Below are 7,246 nucleotides of genomic sequence, written 5' to 3' on the forward strand. Positions count from 1 at the left end.
AATAGTATATTAATGGTGATGAAAGTGTGGTTGATGCTTGTTTGAATCAAAACAGAAAATAGCTGTAGAACAAATGGGTGTTGGTTTGGGTTATTAATCGAACCAGAGATAGAAAATAAGGATCGATTAGCATATGATTGTGGAGTTCAACGGTGGTTCTTGGTGTTTATGGTTTGGACAGAAAATAGAGTATTCGATTGTTTGTTGATGATGGATATGGGGTAAAATTTTATGGTGATCGAATTTCTTGAAACGGAACAAGGTGATTGTTCAATGGTGGTGAAGTGGATTAAGATGATGGGTGTGGTGGTGTAGGGTGTTGGATGGCTTTAGTTTTCACAGAGAACAAGGAAGAAGTGTTGTTAAACTTGTAAAAACTCGGATAAATAATACAGTAATTAAATAGATAATGGTTATGATGTTAGAAGATGAATTCTCAATTTACAAGAGGTAAGGGTGGAGTTGTTTGAATAAGTACATGTATATATATAGAGAGATTGTGAAAAAGAAACAATAAAAGAATAGGAGGTGAGATTGATAGATGTTCAGTATAACAGAAAGCATAACATTGGAATCTACTTTTAATTCACGAGGGTTTATATAGAATATTAGATATGATAATATAATACTATCAAATGAGAATGGAGCCATCTCAACATTTGTAATTATTGATGGATAGACGACAAAGAAAAAGGTAACACATTGATTTCCATTAAATACAGTATTAAACAAGAATCTTAATATCAATCACGGATAAAAATGCTTGAATTCCGGGAGTAGAAAAGGACTTGAAACCAATTTTTTTTTTAAAGCCGTCTGTTTAATTATATATATATATATATATATATATAATTAATATTAATAATTAATAAATATAAATATATAATACTTTTAATATATTAATATTAATAATAAAAGTATTAGTAATAATAATAATAATAATAATAATAATAATAATAATAATAATAATAATAATAATAATAATAATAATAATAATAATAATAATAATACACATAATAAGGAACATAAAATGCCAAGTTTTATTATATGTCATAAATTATCTTACGTCTTTAATTCTATAAATTAAATCGTATAATATTTTATTAAGGTATTTCAAGTTATCATTTTATAATATATATATATATATATATATATATACACACACACACATATATTCATTTAAAATAAATTATTCGTGAATCGTCGGGAGTTGTCGAAGGTCAAATGAATATATTAAACACAGTTCAAAGTTTTTGAGACTCAACTTAACAGACTTTGCTTATCGTGTCGAAACCAAATAAAGATTAAGTTTAAATTTCGTCGGAAATTTCCGGGTCGTCACAGTACCTACCCGTTAAAGAAATTTCGTCCCGAAATTTGAGTGAGGTGGTCATGACTAACAATAAAAAAATGTTTTCATGACGAATATGAGTTGATATTTATAGTTTTATCATCATTGAATAATAATGATAAAATAATTCGATTATTCTAAAAATACGAATGAAGCCATCGCAAAAGAGTGAATTGAAGAAAATAAGATTTTTCTTAGCTTTTTACGTAAACAAGGTTGAATTCCGGAAATTCAAGGGATTTAAAGAAAATCCTCGAAATTTAACAGATTTGATTCTTCGACGAGTAAGGAAATTGAGATCTCTATAATTAAATACGGTGATCTGCCTCGATTACTCTGTCTGATATTTCCATCATAAATTAAGCTCTTCTGTATTATTATTCTCACCATTCCTATACTTTCTTTCTCAGTTCATATATCCAAAAGGTTGTAAAAATGCTTAATCCGGTTCTAATCCTTGTCCTTCTTCTGTCAATCACTTCTGTCTTCCTCCTTTTTCATCTACCACCGGAGGAATCTGCTTTCTTCTACTTCGCCCTTGGGGTTATAGTGTTTTTAATTCTCCCGTGTCTTTATGTTGCGATAAACATTGATATACACGGTTTGTAATTTATGTGTTGTTATCGGGCTTTGTATTCTCCCTTATATTTCGAAGCTCTATGCTTTTGTTTTCTCTTCCCGACTTTAATTCAAGCGAATAATGGTCCAGAATTCGTAGGTATAGAGTTTCGAATGATTATAATGTTCTAAGCAGGAAGGAACGTGATAGCACGTTTTGATTTTCAAATTTATCAACATTACAGAAAATAGATCCATTAAGAATACATTTTCTTGATATGTTCAGAAGTTAAGTAGAATGAAAGAGTTATGTAACATGGCACATGATGACGTTATGATCTGTGAATCATCATGTTCCAATAGAAACTCAGCATGACTTACTGTAATATAATCACGTTGGCCGGGCGTCATTATATTATACTAACCCATGCTTCAATTCCCAACACTTCTTCACAATTCATTCATAGTTTATACTTAGATTTTACAGAAGTTTCCAATATAATGGAATACAGAAAACACGAAGAGGTAGATAATTTCGGACAAGAATATTTATGAAAATATCCTCAGAAATATCGAAGATATTTATGATGATATTTTGGAGTTTCTAAGTTCTGAGGTTGATGAAGAAAAATTTTCGCAAGATTTTAACATGAGTACGGAGCGAGATATTCTCTAAAGATTTCATCGGATCTAGAACTACCTGGATTCTTTGAATATAGGGTTTGGTCCTTGTATTTGTCCTTAGTCTCCTTCATGGTTAGCTCAATCCATTTTTCAGTACCAAATTATCTATCGAGTGTTCCTAACACTCCATTCTTTATCATCAAACTCTTGGCCATTTAGGCCATCTACAATTTTTGTTGTTTCCTCTACATTTAATGCTACCATATCTGAATCATCGGTTATCAATCCGAGGTGGTTTTAAGAGAATTATGTTTTAGATGATTAAACGCTGATGGTAATCGTCAAGATAGGAATGATTGTTTAGGATGAAATCAAGTGGCAATCTTATATATTAAGGTTATAATAAGGCTAACCCGAATGAAAGTCGAAGTTGATTTGTTGGAGCTGTGACAAAATTGGCTAATTTTGGAAAGGTAATGTAAAGTTATTTTCGGTAATAACACGCCAATGGATCTGGCACAGTTTTGAATTCAAAGTATGGTTTTGAAAGATGCAGGAATCTAAAAGTGATGTCTTCTGTTAAATCTTGACTTGGATTTTGATCGGTCAAAATCTGAATATGAAATTAAATTTGAATGAAAATGGTTATTCTTTGGTGAACGGATACATATATCTGTAGTTATAAGTAGGATAGTAAATGATTGTTGAATCGGATTTGAAGAATGTACAGTGTAACTTATTAATGTGAAATCTAAATATTCCTCGGGTATTACCTACCCGTTAAAATATTTTCACCATTAACAGTTTGTACAAAAGAACTTTTAATTACAATCTTTATGAAAATATATATACATATATATCTTCTTCAGTTTAATCATGGATTTAATGAGTTAATATGATATTAAACTCATATGATTTTCGGTTTGAGCTAGAATAAGTAATCTCTAAAACTATTAGGAACCACATATTCTTCGCTGAATATTTCTTCAATGAAGTTATGGATCAATACTTCCTCGTTCATTGTTGTTGGCACTCCTTGGTATCTATGGTGCGTATGATGTTGATGTTCGAGGTATAGGTTTTGATGTTGAGGTGTGGGATGCGGATGTTGCTGTTTGTGGTGGTGATGGTACTGTTAATGTTGCTGATGGTGGTACTATTGGTGCCAGTGATGTTGCTGAAGCTGGTACGTTTTGCATCATATTTTTCAAGGTTACAACTCGGGCGTGAAGCTCGTTGACTTATTACTCAAGGATGATTGTCGGTAGGAATGAGTGAGTGAATAAGATTTCGAGATAGTATATAATCATGGCGAGATATTCGTTAAATGAGAGAGAAAATGGTTTTACGAGCAGGTTCGCCGGTAAGTGCTTCAGGTTCTTTAACATTAGGGCAATATGGTTGGTGGGAGGGATCACTTCTTCTCACCTCCATTGATTAAGTCGACTACGAACCTATCAGATGAATTGGGGATGGCTGATTGGTTGATTCATTCTGGTGACACTGCTTTCGGAGCTTAAGTGAAACTCCATATCGAAATCCGAGGAACTTGAACTAGTGGCGAGTTCCATTTTGTATGGTTAGATAAAGAGTTTTTGATATGAAATGATTCTCGGATATCGGATGATATTCTAATTACATAGAATACCTAATATAGTACAGAAGATCCCGTAGATTATGGAGGGAATTAGGGAAACGTGTCAGACATGGTTTACAGTAACAGATACGCTAAGATATGAATTTTGTCTATACACTATTCATGCAATCAATGCAGTAAGATGTGTCTAGACTAAGAATAATAAGAAAAGTGATTCCCTAAGAATGATAAGCAGGTAATTTTCGACACGAAATGATAAGCAAAACTTTTGACATGCAGACACGGTCGAAGTCCAGACTCACTAATGCATCTAAACAACTATCAGTTAGACACACTAATGCAAGACCTGGTTCGCTAAGACCACCGCTCTGATACCACCTGAAGTGACCCGTCCTAATCCATCTGGACGAAGTCTTCAACAGTTGGTCCCATTGCGAGGTTTTGACCTCTATATGCCATGAACGACTCCATGTAATATGAGCAAATGCACAGCGGAAGATTTCTTTCATACCTGAGAATAAACATGCTTTAAAGTGTCAACCAAAAGGTTGGTGAGTTCATTAGTTTAACATAAATAATCATTTCTATCATTTTAATAGACCACAAGATTTCATATTTTCATTTCTCATAAACATACGTCCCATGCATAGAGACAAAAATATCATTCATATGGATTGAACACCTGGTAACCAACATTCACAATATGCATATAAGAATATCCCCATCATTCCGGGATCCTCCTTCGGACATGATATAAATTTCGAAGTACTAAAGCATCCGGTACTTTGGATGGGGCTTGTTGGGCCCGATAGATATATCTTTAGAGTTCGCGTCAATTAGGGTTTCTGTTCCCTAATTCTTAGATTACCAGACTATATAAAAAGGGCATATTCGATTAGATAATCCAACCATAGAATGTAGTTTCGATCACTTGTGTCCATTTCGTAAAACATTTATAAAAGCAGCGCATGCATTCTCAGTCCCAAAAATATATATTGCGAAAGCATTTAAAAAGGGAGTAATGAAACTCACGCATATAATTATTGTAAAACAGTTAATAAAGCATTTGCATGTATTCTCAGCCCAAAAATGTAATGAGTAAAAAGGGAGCAAATGAAACTCACGCATATAAATATTGTAAAATAGTTAATAAAGCATTTGCATGTATTCTCAACCCAAAAATGTAATGAGTAAAAAGGGAGCAAATGAAACTCATGCATATAAATATTGTAAAATAGTTAATAAAGCATTTGCATGTATTCTCAGCCCAAAAATGTAATGAGTAAAAAGGGAGCAAATGAAACTCACCATACTGTATTTTGTAGTAAAAATACATATGACGACATTGAACAAGTATAGGGTTGGCCTCGGATTCACGAACCTATATCATTTATATATATTAACACATATCACATTTAATCGACTAGGTTTATTTATATTATGTAATGTATTAGGATTAATATCTTTATATATATTGTACTATTTTAAGATATATTTTTATATAACTATTACTTTATTTGGTAAAATAATATTTATAATAGAAAGTTAATATTTTTATAAAAATAAGGATACTAATAATAATAAATAATAATAGTGTTAGTAAAAATGATGATAATAATATATAAAAATCTTGATAATGAAAATATTGATAATAATAATAATAATAAAAATAATAATAATAATAATAATAATGATAATAACAAAAATAATAAAGGTGCTACCTTAATGAAACAAGCTTTAAAAGATAAATGCCCCGGCGCGGTCTCGAACCCAAGACCTCCCGCTTAACCAATAACACTCCAAACCACTCCTCTACTCCTTACTTTTCTGATTTAATTCCAAGCCTAATTCTATTTAACCCATTCGTCTGTCTGTTAAACTTAGGATTCTAATTTATTTAATATGTCCGAAATTGTTCTCTTTTCTTCATAAACTAAACCCATTTAACCTCTTCATTCATCATCAACAAAATTCGATATCATTACCCCGATTATAACCTTAATTATTCGTTATTATCAATCTATCATCATCTTAATTCTTTGTGATCATAATAATAACATATTATCATCAACTTGTTAATAATACATCATCATTTTAAACACTACAGTGCGTGGCTGAATTGGGCCTATTGGGCCAGTAACATATGATGATTATATTGTGGATAAGAACTGGACTCAAATGGCAGCACTAGTCAGGTCATATATGTAGTCTCCATGACCGATACACTTGCAGAAATTTTAAAAGGTGAATCACAGCCCATTCCAAGATTTGCATAATTTAAATAAAGAAGTTGCAAATCGAAACCCCATCATGTCTCTTCCACTTTTCCTTTCAACCTCATCTTTACTTTCCATATTGCTAGATCCAAAACACGTTACCATCAACTTGCCATAACTTTATCATCATCATTAACATCACGTGGGACACCATCATCATTCTTCATCACCTTTGCGTTTTTTTTAAAAAAAAATTTCATCCATCCTATTCGATCAACAGTGACAGTAACCCTTCGATTTTTCTAGTGGTTTTGGATTTTGACCGTTCAAGAAACAAAACCGGTAGCAGAAGACTGTAGGTGGTGGTTTATGATCGTAGGAACGAACCAACAACAATGAAGAATATGTAGGTGATGGTGATTGTTGGGTGAAGGTTCACAGCTATTAGAAAAAATATATATATAGCTGCTATCTGCAGTAGTCGAACAAAAGTTAATGGACATAACTGCAGATTGTAGTAATTTACAGCAACAAAGAAGGAATATGGCGATTGTAAGGCTGGGTTTTGGGTCTCGGTTATAGCTGAAACAGACCACAGGTAATATTAACAATAGTGGCTGTAAACAGAAAGAAGGATAGGAGTAATTGCCGCATGAAACAAGAAGAAAAGAAAATGGGTTATGGTTTGGTGGAGAACATAAAATAACAATAACAGTGATTTAGTTTTTTTTTTGGTTGTTTTTCGAAAGGAATAGAAGTGAGACAACAGGTTACGATTGGGAATAACATCTATTGATTTGTTGCAGTAATAGTATATTAATGGTGATGAAAGTGTGGTTGATGCTTGTTTGAATCAAAACAGAAAATAGCTGTAGAACAAATGGGTGTCGGTTTGGGTTA

Source organism: Rutidosis leptorrhynchoides, chromosome 2 (genome assembly GCF_046630445.1).
Source record: "Rutidosis leptorrhynchoides isolate AG116_Rl617_1_P2 chromosome 2, CSIRO_AGI_Rlap_v1, whole genome shotgun sequence".
Taxonomy (NCBI): Eukaryota; Viridiplantae; Streptophyta; class Magnoliopsida; order Asterales; family Asteraceae; genus Rutidosis; species Rutidosis leptorrhynchoides.